General features: G+C 34.5%; 1 long non-coding RNA gene across 6 annotated transcripts in view; it reads left to right on the top strand.

Moving 5' to 3' along the window:
- The window catches only part of LOC146541609 (uncharacterized), a 240,467-nt gene that overhangs the window by 99,818 nt on the left and 117,240 nt on the right, over window positions 1-23,409 (top strand). For 5 of the 6 annotated variants that reach the window (XR_014878226.1, XR_014878222.1, XR_014878224.1 and 2 more), the window contains one exon: window positions 3,288-3,324. This is a non-coding gene — a long non-coding RNA (uncharacterized LOC146541609). Of the gene's footprint in view, window positions 1-3,287; window positions 3,325-3,795; window positions 3,850-23,409 lie in introns of those variants that run through there. The other variant, XR_014878227.1, reaches the window with a different exon arrangement.

Below are 23,409 nucleotides of genomic sequence, written 5' to 3'. Positions count from 1 at the left end.
AGTAGTTTGCACTAAATGTGACAGCTATGCATGTATGTACTGTACTCGTATATTAAGAACGCAGCAAAAATGTGCCGTCAACCAAAAATAAGCGCACATAATGAAGGGTCCCTATTATGGGAAAAAATATTTCTTTCAAGAAAATGTGTGGACAATAATTTTTGATTTTCTTTAGCCCTCCAGCTTCCAGCGCGACCTCCGTTCTTTTAATTACTGCGGCCGGGCGGGAGCCTCGAGAAAATATTTAGCCACGTCCGCGCCAGCCCTCGTAATTACTAATGAGCTTATATTTTCTGATTTACTTGCATAGACACGACAGAAACGTTAATATTATATTTTATATGGGAAAAGTATGCTATGACATGCTTGTTATACTATTTGTAAGGATTATAACATATATTATTATTTTATATAATTTAAGATATATACAATCTGTTTTTCTAAGCTATAGTTATTATTGTTAACTTAATAGCTGATCATATATCTACATACGTGATTTTTTCGTGATTCCAGCTCCTCTCGGGTGTATGATTAAATTCAAAATTGACTACATTTCACCGGCCTAGTAAGAAAGTGCAGTGTTGAGTTTGCCAACTCAACTCTCTATGCAATGTTTCTAGAGAGCAACGAAAAGTGTATAACGGAGTGATTGAACATAAGCTGTTTATTTTACTTTATCAAACGGACATGGGTGGTGGATGATGCTAAAAATCGTATATAACGATAGATACGTATATCAATATTAACTCTAAAAAAATTAACATTGGAAAATCTGTAAATAAGTACCTATTTTATTAACACTGCTTTCTTTTAAGTAATTTATTATCATTTATATATTGCTTCTAATTGAGAGATTGCTAAAAGTTATTTATTAAAAACGCCAAGAAGAAATAAATGGAATGTTTTATATTTACTATTACTGAAATTTTTAAAAATATATTTTTGCAAAAAAATAGGCTGTCTTCGCCGGGATGGCGACGGGAAATAAGAGGAAGTACTCCGGAGCAAATTAGTGAGCGCCTTCCGCAGTGAGAGTGGACCCGTGCCTATTACTGAGCCCATATTGTAGTATTATTTTTTCATCTGCCTAAGTCTACTTTGCATAAATTCTTCCTTGCCACAGCTACCAGTTGCAAACTGTAAAGTTATATTTTTAATATGTACAAATGCAACGTCGGGATAATTCAGCTTGAACTTGCTTATATATTTTTCTATGAGATATTATATTGTTATAAGTAGTACTTACTAAATAGTAAGATAATTAATAATAATAGCTCCACTATAAAAGTTAAAGGAAAAATGGAACAGTTCGAACGCAGTTAATACGATTAGTCGCCCGCGGGAGCATAACTCATCGATCGAAGTTCTCCACATTAATTTCATAGCAATTAATATATACGAGCAATTCGACAATTAATTGGTGCAAAAAGAGCCGGAGTCGCTCCGGAGCCTGGAGCCGCGACGGCACGGCATCGCGGCGGGATCGCCGTAAATCACGCTCGCACAATGCGGCAGGTGGCGGCGGCGGCGATAATGCGCGCGTTTAATTACGCGGAATAATTAGTGAACGGAATATTTTCCGGGCCCTAACTATCTACGCCGTCTTCCGGCGATAACTAGGCGGTAATTGCGGGTTCACCTCCCATTCAGGGCTTAATAGGTGCTCCACGGACGACCCCAATACCGCTGTTTGTTTAGTCACGTCGAAGTAATCGCGCCGCTAAATAATATTATGTCTCGCACTCGTAGTATCTTGTTAATTGGACGTCACCCGAGCGGAAGCTTAATTGCAATTTATCAATATGAATGTAGTTGCGACTTTCAATAAGTACCTATCGAGGAAATTTAATATCGGAAAGTGGGAGCTGTGAATTTCCAATATTTTAAATTCAGCCTCGCTCGGCACCCAGTGGCGATTGTTTTAGATCGCGTCTCGCGGGAGCATCCGCAATATTGCAGACGTCACGCCACGTGCTGCCGATGTAATTTGCGCTTTATGGCACGTGGATAATTCGCGATAATCCCGGCATCTCCGCTGCCGCCCTCCGCCGCTCTCCGCCGCCCTCCGCCGCCCCCGCCCTACGCGTTACTACGACGACGTTTGATCTCTACAACACAAGGTGGAAAAATAATAATATAAGCGCATTTGACGCTCACCTGCGACAATTCGTCCGAGGTGTAGTTATTGCCGACCCCCGGGGGTCCCGGGGGGTCCCGGGGTGCCCGGGGTGCCCGGGGTGCCCGGGGGTGGCTAGTTGAGCGTGAACTTTTGATATCGGCGCGAAATATTAATTTCTCAGCGCCAATAAACAGCCGAGCGTACGTAATGCTGGCAAATTAAGCTGAGTGCCTTTAATAATATTTTGTAGGAAATTTTAATTATAGAGCGGTGTACGATATTACCTCGTGGAGGCGTTCATAGGAATCATTCGAGGGCTAATTAATTTTTGTTATTAGACTTTGAATATTCGAGCTACCTTTGTTTTACAATAGAAGATTAATGTTTACTTTTTGGACACATAATTTATTAGTCTTTACCTCTTCCTTTTATTATATTTTATTTATTAGAATATCAAAATATATTGTACAGAGGCTACCGTACAGTAGTCTATACTTACATTATATGGTTAATAATAAATTATTAGCTTAAAAACTAAAAATACGCTTTTTTAACAGAACACACTAATAAGACGAATGTAAGGAACCCAAACTCCATATGTTTACTAGTAGGCAGTCTAAGGATCCATCAGCCATCTGAGAATTCCATCATCAGAGCAGCTCGATGGTACCAGAAAAATGTGCTGTCATCTAATCCACTCTATATCAGTAATAAAAAATCTTTTTTAAATCTGCTTCTGGCCGATTTTCGTCCAATTTTAAAGACATTGTTTGTTAAACGGCGGAACAAAACACCTTGCTTAGTCTTCTTACCAGAGAGAGAGAGAGAGAGAGAGAGAGATTATATATAAATAAATAATTATTTCTAACTACATTTAGACAAATATGCATCTTTATTCAATAGTGCCGCTGTATTGGTGCAATTACGTATATTACAGCGAGGGCGGACGCCAGATGGCGCGGGGTGATCGTTCAAAAATCACTGCACATTGTTCTCAGCGCAACTAATTATAGGGAAAGGAGGGTGGACTGAGTAAATCATTTTCTAATACACTACATGTTCGCTTTGGTTTATTGTTTTAAATATATGTACTATTAACTAATTAATTAAGTAAATATTTGTTTTTATATATCTTAATTAATTTTAATATGTTTTATTGTTGTTACAGATTGGATGTTGAAACGAGTGATGACCAAAATGTACATGTGAGTATTTTTCAACTATGATATCCATAATTAAATATAATTAAATATACTGCTACTTCTTAATAAAAAATATTGTAAGTATGGCATATTTTTGCATAAATTACATTATTATCCTGGTGTAGTGAGCGTCAGCCTGTAAATGCTTTGGTTGTTGGTTCGATTCCCGCTCGGAGCTATGAAATATTTTCATTCCTTTGCTTTTTTAAGACAAATTCCGATGTTGAGTTCGGTTTAAGGTTTGAGTGAAAAGTGGATAACATATTGTCTCGATGCTAATATCTTTTCGCCTACCCTGCAATTTACATTAGAGCGAAAATAAGCTGAAAATAAATACAATATAAATAACATTAATTGTAAATATTTATTGCTATAACAATAGAAAACAAACGTTTTATGTTAAAATAAATGTTCCACTGGTCTAGTCAAGATATAAAGTCAGTCATGGTCTGCGATTCCTATTTTTATATGTAGGACAAGGCACCGAGCTGATTCGCAATCAGGATATCTCTTCATCAACTCATGTAGGTACGTAGCATCAAATTATTTTGTATTTTTTGAATATTGCCATAATGTAAATACATTTTTTGTAGATATACCTATAAATTTACATTAAAATTAATTTTCTGTAACTGTAAACGCGACAGGTTGTGGGTTCGATTCCCATTGGAGGAAATGGACTATTTAATATTTTCATGTTCTTTGCTCTGGTTTCAAGGTAAAGCGCGATGTTGAGTTTCGCCACTCAACACGCATTCCCTTCAGAATTCAGCGGAAAATGGGGAACGTCGCTAAAAAAACATTATAATAATATGTTAACAGTATGTTTTAGTTAGAAACCTTTATTTCAAGATAACACAAGAGTTGATGTTTATTAGCTTAAAGGAGCAGTTAAAACGGTCGGTCACGGTTCAATGCCATCACCCTCAATTGATTCATACAAATTGAATAGTTGAATCAATGTTCTATTTCCTGTGAATCAGATTCATTTCCTTTTTATCCGCAGTTGTTCATTTGTCAACACGCTTCGGCGATGTGGATCTTTAATTTGTCGATTGGTTTTAACAATGTCGAGTTTACGTGTAATTTTTGAAATATTTATAAATAATACCTACGAGTACATTTCCCATTTCATTCCACATAGTATTTAACAGTACAGTAACAATACAGTATTCTTCTTTTATATATTTTTAACAAACTTATTTTGTGAGCAAAATATAGCACATACTAGATATTGACACAATACATTCGAATAAAATAATCTAAATCACTACATATAATTTTTATTATATTTTCCTATATCTTATAAAACAAAGTCGCTTTTCGTGTCTGTCTGTTGTTTCTAACTCTTCTTCTTCTAAACCACCCAACGGATTTTGATGCGGTCTTCACCATTAAGTCGAGTGTTTTTCGTAGAAGGTTTATATATAGTTTATTATTTGTACATTCTTATGTAAATTAACATAAATACGATAAATGTGTATAAAGTCCTACCCGTTGAGACACTTTCGCGCATGCGCTGCTCTAATGGTAAGTACTACATGAAAAAAATGTACTGGAGTATTGTTCCTCTTAATAAGATCTACAAAAAAGTCCGCGAGAGCATATTCGTATCTTTTAAGAATAACGTGTAGTGATAATTTTTCTGTCTAAAAATAATAATTTCAATATATTTTTTATTGTGAGGGATATTTTTCCATAATGGTATTAATCCTTATCCTTTAAAATACTTTATTAATTTTCTACGTTAAACGAAGATAAAATTTGCTTTTTACAATATTTCGAAATTGCGAATAGTTTTACAGAAAAACGCAATTAATTGTTGACACATCAGCTGTATGTTACTCAAGTTTCACTTATCCCTTACTCTCAGCATATAAATAAGTACATTAGTTACGTTGGCCATTTAATGTAGACCAAAACTGTCTTTTACTGTTTTTCATTTTAATAAGTACTTTAGAAGTTGTTTCAATATCAAAAAAATCCTTGCTGCGAAACGGCTCGCCACTCGCCATGCGTCCGCCGTGCCTGCTTGCCTTACACGCATCGGTGGTTCAGTGGTAGAATGCTCGCCTGCCACGCGGGCGGCCCGGGTTCGATTCCCGGTCCATGCATTCTATTTAATTTTCCTCACAGGCAGCCACGTAGTGCTTGCTTTTCATCAGGGACAGAATACCCCCTTCAGCATTAACCACAAGCTCGAAAAAAAAAAACCCGGCTGCCTCTAAAGCAACGAAGATTTAGTTAGATGCGTTTGCACGTATTGGATAATTGGAGTTGAATGTATTATTTCAGCGCGATATATTTGGTTTCATATTTTTTGTAGTAGTTATTAGTAGGTAGGTTTTTGTTTATAATTTCTTCCGTATAAAAAAAGTCATTTAACTATCTAAAAATAGTCATTTAAATATATTTTAATAAGTACTTGAAAAGATTAGTAGTACAGATTTTAAATTACGGTACCTACTAAAAAATCCTTGCTGTGTAAAACAATTGGAAAATCCTTATTGAAACTACGAAAATGCGGGTTGCATTAGGGTTTAATTAATTTTCACATTATCTTAAGTGCTTTGCAAACATACATTACATGAATAATTCAGTAGTAAAAGCGGGCGAAGCCGCAAGAGGGTCGCTAGTATTATTATAAATTACATACATACATACACACTTATACATACATTTTTTGCATAGGTATATATTATTACATATTTAAGATTCTAAAATTGATGGTTCTACTCGGTAAGATAAGTTGGGATAGATTTCACCAATTGACTGCGTTCGGTCATCTCAAGATTATCTCGAGCATGGTGAAAAATTCCCATTTTAGTTCCACACCATCGCCGTCCGAATGCCTTTTTTAGTGCACAGCTTTATCACTTCCGTAGGGACATGGGCTAAGGCTGAAACATGGATATAAAAAAAATAGAACAGTCAATACACTTATCTAAAGTTACATATATGAACTAAATTTATGTTAGTATATATATATAGTGTGGCTTTGTGTATATTAGTAAATTTATATTGATTATATTGAAAATAGCAAATATAAATATAAATAGGTTTAAGTAAAATACAGATGTTCTTTCGCCTACTCTCTAAAATACATGAATTACATATATGACACAAAAAATTAATATAACCCAGAAATATTCAAATCTATTATTTAACATTATCATTTTATTCGTGCCAAACTCATCTAGCACAAGTAGAGTGGGGTGCCGGGCAACGGGCAACGGGCAACACTGCAGACTGCAAGCAGTGGATCACTTTTATAGCCGGAAACCGTGAAATAAATGTCGCGGTCCGTCGTGGCCCCGGCTAATGATGTCCCACATATTAGACTGGAGTAAACATTGTCGTATATCTTGCCAGAAAATCTAGTTGTTGGACGATGCCAGGAGATATCTACTGTATAAATATACATAAAAAATTGATATTTATTTTTGTTTCCCATTTTTTATATCTGAAGGGAAGTAATTAAACCAGCCTAGTAAGTTACTAGTATAAAACTTGTTGGTACTTGTGTCACGAAGCGAGGTACTTCCATTATAATTATTGATATCATATTTTTTTCAGCTTGACGCTATATCGTGCATATAGTAGAGTAGTGTAGTAAAGTAAAGTAGTGTAGTGTTGAGATACTCCGTTCCACACTTTCTGCCGAATTGTCGAGGCGTTGCGTGTTGAGTGGCAGAACTCAACGTGCTTTGCCTTGTTACCAAAGCGAAGAAATTAAAATAATTTAATAATATATAATAATTAATTTCCCCGTGTTCACTTACACGCTTGTGCCAACGCCAGGACGGCCTCAGTGAGATGTATAAAAATAAAAAAAATACTAAGTTAACTGAAATAAAAAAAGCCGAGATAACTGTACACGGTCCATATATTTAAGATATAAATTGTTTTCTTATCATATGGTCGTAGAGCGGCGGCCGGCAGCGATCGCGGCGATATATTGCCGATTTCCGCCCACTGGCGAGTAATACGCTTCCGGAACGCCCCTGGGCCGCCCTACAACGCACTTTACGCAACTACCGTACATTTGCTGACCGAGTATACTGCCAATGACGTTATAAATTAGGATAATTATGTATAATGACTGTGATATATTTGAGAAAACAATCTAATTATAGCAAATATTGAAGCTTAGTATTTGCATTTATTTTCCTTATTATGAAAATACAGATGTTATGTTTACATTTTTCTTTGAAAGTTGACGTTGTGGATTTTTTTTTATTAGAAATATGTTAGTATTTTTGTAATGTAATTGTACAGCACGTAGATAAATTATCTAGATAGATTAACTACCAAAATTCTCAACTTTTAAATAATTAATTCCTTCAAAATATTTGCGAATATTATTTTTTTTTTGTTGTAGAGAATTTAGATATAAGTAGTTCAATGACCTCTTTTTAATAATATTTAAAGCTGCTGTAATAGTCGTAATGTGATGGGAAACCGGAACCCTAAACAAATACATTCCATGGCTAATCTACGAACAGTAAGTTGAGGGGTCCCTCTCCATTACACATTAGCGGACATTAGTTTCCAGATTTATTAGAGAGTAATTGTTTTGTAAGAAGACATTCTTATTTTATTATAAGTTGTTCATACTGCCACACTTATATGTGAATGTATCGATAAATGATTTCTTATGGTAATTTATAAAATAATATTTAAATATCATTTTTCTATTAATGTATTATTAAAAATTTTCATAAAAAATATCACAAAAAAGTAAAAATATTTTTTTTTTCTTACTCTTACAAGAAATCTGCTTTTCTTTTAAACTTTATATTATTTTTAATTTTCCAAAAACTAATTTTACTTAATAGAAATTTTGTAAAGAAATGGATTGCCGGTTTCTTAATCAATTAACAGCAATAATGAGATGGTGCCAAGTTGTGCCTAGAACGTGAATCGTCAATGTGTCTATTCACCCTACTATTAATCATTGCTTCGATGGTTGCCCTTTCTTTGATTTTTAGGTTTCTGAACCTGTTTGACAAACGTAAAATATAAAACATATTTTACTGAATAAAAATAATCTTTACTCTCGTGACTTTAAAAATATGTGTAGATTTGAAGACAGTCGTGTATTCCATAGCGAGTGGTCAATAGTGAAGGGCCTCGTTTTTTAAGAAATTTTGTTTGTATTTTCATTGTTTCTTATAGATAGATAAAACAATAAGATATGATAACAAGCATATATATGAGTAATCACTTTATACTGAGTGAAAAAAGATTGAGAAATTTAAACATTTAAGTAATTTATGCAATAAAAAAAATACTTGCAACTCTTCAAATCTAAAACTAAAACCGACCAGTTCATTAACCAGAACAGAACAAAAACAATCATCTAACTGTGTAATTCTATAACATAGCCTAATGAAATAAATAATTTAGAGTGCCATAGAGATTTCATACTTTATTAATTGTTGTTTTTTTATTATGTAGCAATATAAATAGGGTAAAAGACCAAACAAATACAAAGTAGTAATAAGCAGTAGTGCCACAATTAGCGAGGGCGGCACGTATCCTCCAGCTCGCCCGCTGCGGTTGCTAATTGCCTTATTGATTGTTCCTTGTTGATTGGTTTCCATTGCATCGATATTAATATATTGAAACATAAACTAAATTGTGCGAATTAAATTATTAAATTTATTCGTTTTAATGATATCATAGTGTCAGTTGAATTATTATTTATATAATATAGATAATGAACCTAAATGATTTTTGTGTAAAAGCTCTACATTTTGTTCTTATTGCGAGTAAAAGACATTGCGTGTTGCGGAACTTAACGTCACGTTTAGTCTTAGTTATGTCTGTGAATGTTTTTTTAGCTTCACTCATATAGCAATATGTGAGGATACTGTACGTTTATTATTTTATATGTATTTAAGTTGCATAGTAAAATAATATTTTTTTGAGAGTTTCTGTATTTTTGGTACCTATATACCTAATACATATAGTTCTTTATAAGCAATGGAGGTTTGAGAAATTATTAATTTTTAATATAGTTCCTCTCACGCAGTGATACTGATATATTAAGAGAGGTTTTATTAGTCATCGACCTGACACTGAAGTTAAAGTAAAAATCGGATGTCATCGGTAAAAATCGGATGTCAAAAAGGACAACAATTTAAAAAAGTACAACAATTTAAAAAAAATCGTTATTCATAGTGAATTACACCAAAGAAAAACCAGGACAGGTCACTATTATATATTTACATGAACACATAATCCTTATATCATTTTAGAGCTATGTATACAAAAAAAAAGACATTAGAGCACATCGACATTAGACCCGTAGATAGATACATATATAAAATTGGTAACGGTTCAGGAACAACGGTGTGCGTTACCTACGTTAGGATGATTGATCGCGCGCCGCATGATAGCGAACAAAACCTCTTCATAATGACAGCCTTTTAAAAATATATACGGCGATACTCGTCACCTCGGCTAATGGCGTTGATATGTTACTTCCATCAATCCTCCATTCTACTCACGCCTGCCTCTAATTAATTATGCTAATTAAACTTGCCATAGTGCGGACGTGCTAGTTCACTGGGAATTCGATTTCTACGCGATTTTGTGGTTGCTTGCATCCCTATTGATTTTGGTAGTGTAGGTAGGTGCTTGTTTATATTAGCTTGACGTGGTTAAATTAGGTATAGGGTAAATTCACTGTAATATGAGTTTCTGGGTTGTCTTTAAAAACAAAAAACATAACAATGAAAATATACATAAAATTCGTATAAGTTACGTAATTGTTTATATTTATTAATTATCTCGTATTTACAAAGAGATTTATGAAAATAAAATGTTTGACTCATTTAACTTTTACTGTGGTCATGTACGGTATTACCCTTATTTCACCATTCTTCGTGTTTCTTCAGTGTCATTGGAAAAGATTTCAATATTCCAAAGCTAAGCATAAAACTCTGGACTTAGTATGAACGATTTTCTTTTCGTCCAAGTAATAAGATTATAATACATTAATATTTATTATTTTGAAATGGGTATATGAATTTCTGTACCTAAATACAAAAATATAATTACTACGGATTTATATAAATAGAATTTCAATTAGATGGCATCTTTAAAACAATACAACGAATTACTTGCTAGATCTAAAATATTTACGTTAATGAAAAAATATTAAAAACGAAAGACTGAGAAACTTAACTTCTAGATTTCTGGTAATGAGCAAAGCTCGGCATCGAGTTCCGCCATTCATCATGCAATGCTTCTAGAATTTAGTGGAAGGAGAGGATCAGAAATGTCTTACTGGGATCGGAGTGTTTCAACACCAGGTTCTCAGGATCACACTGAAAAAGAATGTAGACTATCGAACTAAGCAGTAAGTCGTAAAAGCTTTCGTATTGGACCATACGAACGCATTCCTGACGAAGAATGATGCTTTCGGCTGCGAGTAGGTAGTGCTTTGTTCGAGTGATTAAGTGGCTCGGGACGGCGTTCTTTAGCCCTTCAGCTAATGAGTTGAGTCAGTATTAATCATGAGGAGCCGGACGCCCTGACGCTCTGACGCTCTGACGCTGTGACGGACGGTGGGTGGTTTTGTTGATGGCTCTAAACTTGAGACGTTAGCGTACGTGAAGTGATCAATGACCAAATTGTATTGAGGTTGTCGTTTTTAAAAAAAAACATTGCATCGGTTATCGTCCTTATACGGGTTGGCTTTATGGTAGCATTTGCAGAACTGTATGACAGTTCTATAAGACTGGGTTACACTGTTTAAATATTTAAGATATTTTTGATATAGGGTAAATTTCATAGCATCTATGTGTTAGGTATCTGGTTCGCTGTTGCTAACTAAAAAGACAAGATTAACATTTGAATGACAAATCTTAATTATACTTCCTAAAGTATCTTATATTATCGTAATGTAAGAACTTATTTACTCAAATAAACTTTAGATGTTGATGAACATTGCGTACAAGTAATTCTTCTACATCAGTTGTAACTAAAAGTGGAGACCAAAAGTAAATCGTTTCATCACATAAATGTACCAGCAATAAGAATATGTCAAAGCTATTTTTTCTAGCGGACGACGTATAAAAAACTTAATAAGTGCTATAAGAATTTGTTGAGTTTCTTCGAACCTAAGCCAACTGTCCGTAGCTTATTGATGGGTACGATATTTCTTCAATTCAAAGGTCGAAATCAAATCGTCATTAGTAGATGTCAAGCGCTGGCCTCGAAGGTACATTCACGAGACGTGTTCTCCGCCAAGACGCGCGGATGACTGATCCGTCGCGCAAACCAATGTTCATTTTTCAAAACCCTCCATTTTATTTTTAAAGCACAAAAGGCGAGCCATGAGTTATGCCGACTTGTAGTTTTTACGATACACTTAACTTGGATTAAATTTTTATATGCTTATTTATTTTCGTCGCGGCTCAATCTCGCTACGTGATGGCATGTGACATTAAAATGAAAAATTAGTTAATTATTCTTAATCTGGTTGAAAGGTTTGATAGTCATCCCCGGTAGGTATAGACTGGCATTTTTTACTTTGAATTATGCCTCCTTGCCGGTTGCCGGTGCGTTCTTATAAAACAACAATGAATTTAGTTTTTGTTTTTAAATATACGGATTTTGTTGTGCTCTTTTATTAAAAAGACAAAAGTAACGTATATGCGTAAAATTGCAGTCTCCGTATTTTTTGTTTGGGTTTATCTAGTGCATTTTATTATGAAAATAACGGGAGACATTACCCGTTTAGCCTGCTACGAATGCGCTCATTTTTCGCTAGAACCGAACTGGGGGTGAACGGAGGGCAAATAAATCGACAAAGTAGTTTTGATACATCGCCTCGGTGTCCGTTGGTGGAGTTGCTTTTTTGGTATCTCATTTAAGTGTAGTCGCTGGCATTAGTGATCTTAGCTATGTCCAAGTTAAGGTAATAAGAATAAAGTAATATTTCATGTAATGATTATTTAATTATTATATTTTTACTCAGCATTTACCATTATAGTGTCAATGAAAGCGTGTAAATTTAACCTAAGAATAACATTTCTATTGCTCTGATAATTTAGTAGTGTCAATTACATAATATTTATTTTATCTACACGCTGTATCCCACACAAAGCAGGGTAGGTAGAGGGAACCTAGTGTTACACTTCGTTCCCGTTAAGACTTTTTCGTTTTCCCACTTTCTGATAAATTCTGGAGACATTGCGTATTCAGTTTCGGAACTCAACGTCGCTCTTTGCCTCGTCACCAGAGCTAGGAAATGAAAATATTAAATATTTTAATTTACTTTTTTTTTAGGTAAAATGATATGTCTAGAAAATGTCAAAAAGAAATGTAAAGTATCAAAGCACATAGCACGCTGTAAGAGCTATACTGTACAATAGACAGGTACAAAGGTCGAAACAGTCGCGGCACCGCGCCATCTCGGCAACTCGGCGGAAAACTGGCGAATATGAATATAGCTCTCAATAAACTAAAGTGACTAGCGGTGGCCTTCTTAGAGGCAAACTTTTGTTTCACATTGTTCTGGATTGCAATATTTTATATATTTTTTGTCTTTTTTCGGTACGACTTCTATGCATTATAAATATGACAATTCCATTATGACATCACGTCATATTATATTTTATTATAATATGTACATATTTAAATGTAAATCTTTGTTTTCTTTCCCTGTTTTAAATATTATTATGTTGAAAGCTGTTTTCTTTCATTTAATTGTATATAATGTCGTGTTGTTTTTCCTCAAAATGGAATGAATACAGATAATTAAACATGGTCCATACAAAAAATTAATTAGTGCGAATAATTTATTTTTTCATAATTTAAGAAATATTTTGTTTTCCATTGTGATACAATATGATTTTATATAAAGGTGTATATTTTGTAATTACGCATCTCAATCAATTACTTTGTCCTCAACTTTTATATAGGTATATCGGAAAATTATGAAGTAGAGAAAGTCAAAAACCGTTTTTCTATTCAGACTGGAAAATCAAAAATATTCAATTAATATAAAAAAAAAATTATTCGAATCCGATACCTAGATTTGTATGTAGGTACCTGACTACCAATTATTATCGACATTTTTTTTATATAATAAGTGTATTTTGTATCTAAATTAAAATTTTGTTACTACATTTTATATATACATATTTATTATTCTAACTTTTCATTGTTATTACGAAAGATAATACTTTTATCTCAAATATCAGCAAATACAGACCTGTACCTAGCAGGTTTAGACGTAGGCAGGCACCGGCTGGACAAAGCATTGTGTACAAGATCAATGTCTTGAGAGCACCTTCGACATCACATACACAGGCGAGGCAAGGCAAGGCAAGGCATACCAACCCTTATAACCAATGTTGCTATATAAATACAGGCAGCCCTTTGTGCTATTGATCGTCCGAGCACTTGTGTATAATTAGCGTGCGGCGATTAATTAATAGCGAATGGACGTCTATGCCGAATTCAACGTTACATAGTTATGCGTACACATACATACATACATACATACAGGACATATGTACCTACGTAGGTATATAGGCTTAGTTTGGGGAAATTAATTTTCTTATTACACATTATGATCTGTGTCGATTTTGAAGCAATTAAATTCAATATTCGACGTAAAATTGGGAACGGAGGGTTTCAACACTAGGTTCCTTTGCCTACCCTGTTGTGTTCGTGATAAAACAAAAACAAATATTGAAAAGAAAGTCTTTGAAGACCTAACTGAGCTAAATCAACGAGTTTCTTACTAAAAGATATCCACAATTTAATAATTTAGTCATGAATATTTATAGTTAAATATAGGTTTTCTATACTTTTAAAAACGTATAATATTGCAAATAAAATAAAAGGCGACGACACAGTGACCCATATAGGACGTGTTAGCCTATTAGACTTTACAGTTGCTGGCAGATATCTCGTTTAAAGGATTTTAATATTGCAGAGTAGCGTCAAATTTATTCATTTACCAAATAATATCTCTAAATAATCATAGAATGGATAGAAGAGTGATTTTACTGCCTATTACGGTAAGCACGCTAAAAGAGTACGCGACTGGAAATGCGATCGGTCGTGGGTTGAATTTCCACTCGAACTAACTCCTTGCTTTGGTAACGAGGCCAACCGCGGCGTAGAGTTCCGTCACCCAACACGCTATATCTACAGAATTCGGCGGAGTGTTGAACGACAGTGTCTTAATGGTATACAGCGCACATAAACTAATGTGTAAAAGCCGGTAACATTGTACAAACAATAGATCTCGTACAAGAAGCACAACAAAACGCAGGCAAACCGTGGTAATGCAGAGACACCCAAACAGCCGGCTCTGAATCACCTGTTGGTTCAATAGGTCAATGTTACAAGTTAGCGAAACATACTTTTGTGGCTGAATGGCACGCAGCTATTGTGCGCGGACAAAGGCACGTATGCGATTGCTGATGCTCCGTGTCTTTTGAAATTTAGAGAGCCGTGCGAGGGTATGTGGAGACGGGAGTAGAGACAGATAGAGAACTCTGGGTACTGTGCCTTACTAATAATAGTTAAACGTGGTTGGGGAAACATGCAACTCAGTTAATTACCTATATCAGCTTCACATTATATTCCATATGTAGCAGAGTAAGCAGAGAGAGCCTAGTGTTAAGACACTCTGCTGCCCGCTCCGTCGAATTCTGGAGGGATTGCATGTTAAGTGGCGGAATTTTGTCAACTCCAGAGCAAAGATATCAAAATATTAAATATTTCATTTCCTCAAGTGGAAATTGAACTCACGACCGGTCACGTTTGAAGCCACACGCTTGTGCCTTGTCTCTAGTAAGACATTCCTTTGTAGAAATAATTCACTATAGCGCGGAAACAAAATCACATTTACTGTTGGATGCTCTCTCGTCTTTGAAATGGAGAGTGCCATGCGAATATCCTATTGAGCTTTCATTGAATATAAAGCAGCATTTTTTAGCCCTTATTATACGTTTATTCTGAGATGTATGTATAAAGGAGGGATTTTTTAAAGTTTTTTATTTTTATGAATACTTACAGTAAGTACCTGTTCATTACGTTTAAGAAGAATTTCCGGTTAGTTGTTATGCATATCAATATTATCTTAAAGAGGTCAAAAATATATATGTAGAAATATTAGTAAAATGCAAAAATATATTTCAATCTAAAGACTTGAGGAGTGGTGACGCATCTGGGAACGGATTACTATCCTACAAAAACACCAAATAAAGCTGCAGATTTTTGAACAAACACACATTTTATTATACGAACGTATAATATTAATAAATACCGTAACAATTCAAACATTTACCCAGAAAACACGCTACTGGTTATACGGACAATAGCGGCGAGGTTCCTTCAAAACCACTTAACATGGGGCTGACAGGTTAGTTCGATCAGTACACGCCCCCGGCCGGCAATTTGAGTTTTATTTTTTGTAGAATATATATTATTCTGGACCAGGGAGCCGCATTCACCATCGATTCTCACGGCATCTTAACCATTCCGTTTCGCGCTGCGCTCCGAGATTAAAGCGATTACGTTATATAAAAGCGAAGCCAAAACATACAGTGTGGTAATAAAAGTTTGTAAAGAAACGTGATTAAAAACAAACTACTTTGTTGAAACGACGCGCTCCATATTTATATTTACTTCGGTTATGTAATAGGTACAGGTTCAGAGTGAAACATTAATTTGTAACTTCTAAAATAAAGTTGGTTAAGAAAACGTGAGTTGAAACGTTTGTATAATAATAGAGAGAGAGATTCACAACGGATGGGAGTGGACGCGGCTGTTATGAAACGCGACGTCACAGACGGCAATCGATGCAGAACAATGACGTAACGGAGGGAGAGTGGGGGGGGGGGTGACGGGGGGGCAGAGTAAACATTTACTCGGCATATGCTTGGTTTCTTTTCCGCCGTCTCATATATTTTTACTCGTAATGTGGCCCGCGGGCGCTCCTATTTACCCGAGATTAATTTTGTCCCCTTTTAATAATAACGGATTACTTATCATGATTTAGTTCAGTTTTCTTATTTGTAGTGACTGCTTCTACCAATTGTAAATAAGCTGCGTATGGGAAGGCTTCGGGAAAATATATTTTTATTACCTACCATATAAATAAAAGATAAGATTATTTTTTTCAACTTCTTCTCAGTACAATTGCGTCAAAAACAACCCCGAAGTTTCTTAAATCGAATAAAGTGTAAAATAAATTCTCTTAGTTCGAGGGGTTGTTTGAATTGCAGGTTTAATGAATTGTATTAATATTGCATTAACGGGTACTGCCCCCAGCCAACAATCATTAGAGAGCAGCGTGCCTCGTATCCGTGAGGAGTATTTGCTGCTCGGGATTTGTTTGCGAATACAAATTGACATTAAGAAATTATGTTTAGATAGTTTGCATCTATTTTTTTTTTATATTACGTTACGTTTAAATATTTTTTTATTTATAATATATTTATAAGATACGTCTGTTTAAAGATTTCAAAATAAAATTATTACTAATGATTAATAATCCATAGCATATATTCTAATTTTCAACAGCACACTACATAATAGGCACAGGTGTTCAAATATGTCCGTCAGCGACCGACGCTCGTTGTCTGACCAACTAATGCCGTACCGGAAAATTGGACAACGTCTGCCCAATCACACGCGACACTCCACGCAGATTAGCTTGCTGCCCACCACCTAGAGCCTGCCACGTTCGCTTTGCGTGTATCGTAACTAAAATCCACACTCTTCCGCTCTCCATTGACCCTCGGATCCGGGAGCTTCGTGCGCCTTCCGCAGATAAAACGGAATTGGACAGCGTCGCCAATATTACACGGAATTGATTCAGCTGGCGCGTTGAAATCATATGTCTTTCCGTTCCCGCAAAATGGGCTATAGTCATTTGTGAATAGTGTTCTAAAACCTCGTGGCCGAAATTTCAAACTGGGAGGCTTCGCAGGGATTTATATTTCACGTAGTTACTCCACTAGACGTACGAGGTACATACTACTTTATTATTTTGTACAGCATTTCAAGGTAAAACATCTGTACATCTTATGAATTTATTTGAATATTGGGCAGGAAGTGTAAGGTCACGATCAACTTCGACAAAAAGTAACCCTCAGACGTGACGCGGCAGAGCTTTGCTGAACGCGTCTCATCATTCAAATCTTTATTTAGCATTCTAAGTGGCGACGGTGGCATTAATTTTTTAGGCTCACTAAAGCGTCCATGTTGTATTCACCTCGCGTTCTCACCACACTTTCAGGTATGTACCTAGCTAATGGTGGTCTACGTTGAGCGGTCAGGCCGTGGCAGATGCTGGCGAAGCTGCATTTAATATTGTACTCTAAAGTTTTATGGTTTGAGTCTAAATTAAAAAATTTCAATTAAATTTATAAGCTGTTTTAAACACGGGCTATTCTTTGAGTAGTAGTTTGCATAGTTATGTGCGCGTTTATCTATGCTATATCGGTCGGTACAGGCGTCGTGACGCAGGACATTGTTGAGGAGGTTCATTAAACAATTTAAGGATAAATAATAGGCATATTGTATCCTTTTAAAATATATAAATGGATTTTCAAATTATCAAGAATTCTATATTTGTGTTTTAGGGGAAAAATAAAAATTTATATAAATAAATAATTTCATTTAAATTTTCTCTTAAGAAAAATAATATAATTATATTTACATACGCTCAGAATTGAACTGGTTGTCTCAGTGTATTATGTAAGGCTAATCTTAGAATGGTAATAATTTACGTAGTATACTACAAATTCGACATTCAGTACAAATTAACGTGGCTATTGTATTTACTCCATTACCCGTCGAGGCCGCCCGTATCAAGTATTTATAGTGTTTGAGGTGCTTCATAAATATGCAGTGGTAGGCGCTCGCCTTGCCGACAGCAGCTATTCAGCCAGCGCTCAGCTCTGAAGGATATGACGCAAAATGTAAAAAACGAGCCATTTTTTGTGTTATATCTCACTTTCATTAATTAAAAACGTTTAAAATAGTCACGCTAAAAAATCTCTTAAACTTAATAAGATGACGTGGTTTTAGTATAGTTATAGATTTGTACTGTTATTTAGATAATAACTGTGATTGAATATAAAAAAGAATTTAATAATACTTAATAAGAAATAATTAAAAAAAAAAACACTGTTTGGAACAGTGTTTTTTTTTGTTGATGTTCCGAAATTATCCTCGGATAAAAATTTAGTTACAACTGTAACTAAAATTAATAGATTTAAATATATTAGCATAATTTTCTTTGTATATTGATATATCATAGATATATGATAGATATATTACATAGATATATAGATATAATATAGTTGCTTTAGGTATATTACAGACTGCCTCTTGCACCTTGTACCGCTTCCTCCGCTGCACGGTTGGTTAGTCGCAGCGTGCCTTACCTCACTTTCAACAGAAACTTCGCGATGTATTTCCCCTGCATTTTTTAGAGTATCGCTTTTGTAGGCCCCACTTGTTTTAATATTGGAGCTGTGTGGGATTTTCTCGATCCTATTTTTGCTACTCCGTTATTTTAACGTCGTCAGCTCAAGGAAATTACATTTTCTTCAAGATGTTATTTAATTTTAATACATATTTTGCATTAAAAGAATGGACTACAGAGAGTTAAAAGTTAATAATTGAGTGTGGGTATGAGATTAATTTTTAAAAGTTTTAAATACATGTGAATATATTGATACAGTAAGTACATAGCCACACGTAATATACAAAGCTACAATAATCTAAACATAATTCTATACAAACCTGTATAATGTTGTCAAATATTTGTTTTAAAAATAAACAACACAATAAGTAAAAAGTAAACTATCTATAGAGGGCATCTCCCCGAGTCGTCTTACAAGCCAACCTCAGCCATTGTCGCCATTCAATCGTGGGTGACATCTCACCTGTCAGTAACCCAACGCAACGATAATCATCACGAATTCATTTAAAAACCACCGATTGTTAGCTACCCTGAGACCGCCCCCGAAATTTAAAGGGTTGATAAATATATCAAAGCCTCTATATCCTTTGTATGGCAAGTACCCGAACTTTGGCCATACGACACCTGTATTTTAATATAACAACGATTCATCGATTCTATTGTACGTAAACAATTGCATACAAATATCGATTATTTAACATCGATGGGTACATGTTTTGAATGATGTTTTATCGATACCTGTTGCTGGCCCACCCAGAATGTATGACGAATTATAAAAATCATTATTATATAATTTATATAGATACATATATGATTGGGAAATCTGGATTATTAAGTTGGAATAAACTGGAACATATTTAATAGGATTTTTTTTTCAGTTTCGACGAATTCTGGAGGCATTGCGTGTTGAGTAGCGGAACTCAACCCCACGCAACATAATGATGCATAAATATCATCACCAGAGCGAGGAAATGAAAATATTAAATATTTCATTTCCTCGACTGGGAATCGAACCCATAACATGTCGTGTTTGCAGTCTTTACACTTGAGCCCCTGCGCTACGACAGGCTGCCTTCGATATTATTATGTTACAGATAAATAATTAATATCCATTTGTACATTTTCTGTTTTTTTATAGAAACAAAACAATAAACCAAGAATTGTTAAAAAGAGGCATTATAGAACGACTTATATAAACATTCAAAATCTTTCTATAATTAACGTAAATTCAATTAGGTAATTAATAATAAGTTCGTTCATAACACTTTTTTCAAGTGTATACAAAATATCTAACTGGAGCAAATTGCTATTAGCGGACTGGTTTTTTGTGAAACTTCCAATTGTAAAGTTACATTTAAAACTAAGTTTCGATTGTGACATTTTTTTCTAACTTCGATAACGTAATATGATGAAACATTTGTCCGGATTTCGTAAGTCTTCAAAAACATTTTCAACTTCTGCCAACTTTGGCTAAATGTTAAAAATAAATAAAACTCACTCACGTGAGTTAACAAAGGTTACCTAATAAGTTTAATATTGATTAGGCAACTTAATTTTTGCCATTGCTTATTTTAGTAAGTATAAAAGTATGGCAGCTTCCAAAATTAAATATGTCAAGTTGGACATTTAGGCGTATTTGAGTTCTGTTACTTAGCTGCCAGTCAAACTTTTATTGGCATTCTATTTAATATTTTCTTCACGTTTATTTTGAAATCCGACAGAAGTTTTATTATAGTACATAATTGGTATTAACACCTTTAACCTTTTAATCGTTTCGTCATCACCATTATTTTATATGAACACCTGATAGGTTTATTCAATCGTTATTAATATGTCATTGCCATTGAGACGCGTCAATGCGTATCCATTAATTTAAGTAAACAGTAATAACACATACGTTTCTTTATTTTCAAAGTTTTATATATTTTTTTAATTATTTAAATTATTCTAAAGTTATAAATATACACGGTTACTTGTATTATTACTGGACATATTAATTATTTTGGATATATTTTAATCCCTCGGTGGGCGAGCCCGACTCGCGCTTGACCGGTTTTTTTTTTCGTTTCCCCGCTCTGGCAGACGAAGCTCGCCGTTGGATTCCTCCACTCAACACGCTGTCATAAAACCTTGGCGGGACATTGAGAACGGAGTGACTTAACAATAGGTAAGTTTTCTCTGTATACCTGCTTAAATGGAAAAAAAAATTATATGTAAGATTTCTAAATAAATTACAAATTGCTGTATTAGAATATATTTCTGATATATAAAATTAGAATACCTATAAAGCAAGTGACGTCTATTATTTGCGGCGTGCTAAGTCCGCGTGACGCGACGTGACAGAGTGCCGATTACCCTCCCGCAGTTGGCACCGACATACCTACTTCTACATTTCTGCATATAAAATGACATATGGATAAGCGTTTACATTTTATAGTGGAGTAAAACAATATCACTGTCATACTTTTTTTTCTTTTATTTAATTGTATTGAATCTAAAATATAAAAAATCTGAAATGTGTTTACAAATACTTTATATATTATATAGCAAGTAATCAAAGTTAAGAAGGCGGTTCATAAGATATTAGGTATAAGTAGATATATTAAAAAGGCCGAAAATGAACTGAATATTAGAGAAATATATACTTTTTGTAATTTTGTAAGTACTGGACGAACAATGAGCATTCCGTTAGATTCTTTATAAGTAGGTATGTATTACGTACATACACTACACGCACGTGTCTACTGCGCGTGACATTGACGTGACAGAGTACCGATTAGACGCCCGTGTACCTTCATTGCGTTTATCTAGCATCTTATTATTAGCACAATGTTAGACGCCATTTAATTCAATATTCATCTCATAATTCAGCACTAAAATCTTTCTTTTTGTATGCCTATAGGTATCTTGAAAGTAATAGGGATAATGAAAATAAAAAAATAAAATGGCCGTAGTGGTTTTTTTTTTTACTTTGAGATACGGAACCCTAAAGACATAAATAAAGTTAAAATTTTAAATTGTACTTAAATAATATATAATCCATATTTAATTGCGAGATGTTCGTGAACAACGATATAGGTACCTACTCGTATATGAGTATAGCGCAGATACACGCAGTATCAGGGCTGTGGCTGACAGATAGAGTGGCGGTTAGTCGATCGCTGCCTACGATCAAGAGTAATACTCACATAAAAATTATATGTATATATAAACATATAATATTTGGCACTATTAAATGCGTTTATATTTGGCGTAAAAAATATCAATAAGACACAATTGTACCTACCTACTCGTACATATAGATATTTCTTTGTTTAATCGTTTCTCAATAAATACAAAGAAGGGTTGTAAATTTGACACCGTCGTGGCGTAGTGGCAAGCCAAGGCAATGGCAAGACAAGGGTGTGAATGTAAAGGCGACGGTTGTCGGTTCGCTCGACGTCGAGGCAAACCGAGGTATTAACTCTCAACATCTAATGCCTCCAGAAATTGGCAAAAATTGGGGAATGGAATGTTACAATTATAACACTAGGTTCTTAGGAAAAAATAAATTACAGATATAATTCCGTCGTCTTATTTAAGATTTAATTTGATACCGTCTTTGTTTCTTTACTAAATACCTATATATTTTTTATTTAGTATAAGCTTGGCATAAAGTATCTAAGTACGTCATCGGCTGACTGTAGCGCTTAGTTAGCAAAAACCTAATTAAATTTAGTTTGCAAATTGTTTTGTCATCGACAGAATTTTTTATCGTAGAAATAAAAATCTTCATAAAAAGTATATTGAACATTTTTGGTACATCTATTGTAAGGTCTGATATAATCTACTTCAGCACAAGACAAGACGTGGTTTTCGAAGTGGCTTCTTAGAATTTGCGTCATTACAAACGTAAATTTATTTTAAATTTAACAATTAACAACGACAACTAAGCTTATCCAAAAAACCTAAATATCGACTGCATCCGGCGAAATAATTTGCAACCTCGAGCCAAGTCACCAAGTAGTTTGTTAGCCAAGCGTAAACAGCAGCCAAGAACATCGTGACACCCATGATGGTCTCCAGATCCGTATCCTTAAATACACACTCCTAGCGGCGTCTCACTCGCGCTAAGAAAATGAAACGGACCAATGAGGGGGTGGGGTGACACGCATTTCCGGGCTCGGCTCCAATCAGCTGCTGGAACAAAGGAGACGCGATAGCTACTTACGTACAAGTAGCTACCACGAGGGGCTATAAGTAAAACACTGGGACCAGTACACATGCTTGTGTTTTTCTAGTTCTACCTGCGACAAATTTTGTGAGGGTATGACTTGCGTGTTTATTTATTTAGCGGAAGATTATGTTTAGATTTTTTTATTATGTGTAATAATGATAGTATTAATTGTATATTAATTTTAAATATCTTAACATTTTTCTAAGTATTTTCGCAAAATTAAAATATAAGGGTAGGTACAGGAACTTGTATCGTTCAAGACGCGTGGGTTCGAGTTCCACGTTCAGATTTTTATAAGTTCTTTGATCTTAGTATTAAAATTCGTTTTCATTTCAGAATATATTCAAAATAAGATAACTTTACGATCATCAAGCATACTAACTTTACAAAATAAGAGTAA

This window comes from Heliconius melpomene, chromosome 1 (genome assembly GCF_056956725.1).
Source record: "Heliconius melpomene rosina isolate 202511_hmr_F chromosome 1, ASM5695672v1, whole genome shotgun sequence".
Classification (NCBI taxonomy): Eukaryota; Metazoa; Arthropoda; class Insecta; order Lepidoptera; family Nymphalidae; genus Heliconius; species Heliconius melpomene.
The sequence above is the reverse complement of the archived record's forward strand: the minus strand, read 5'-3'. Positions and strand labels throughout refer to the sequence as shown.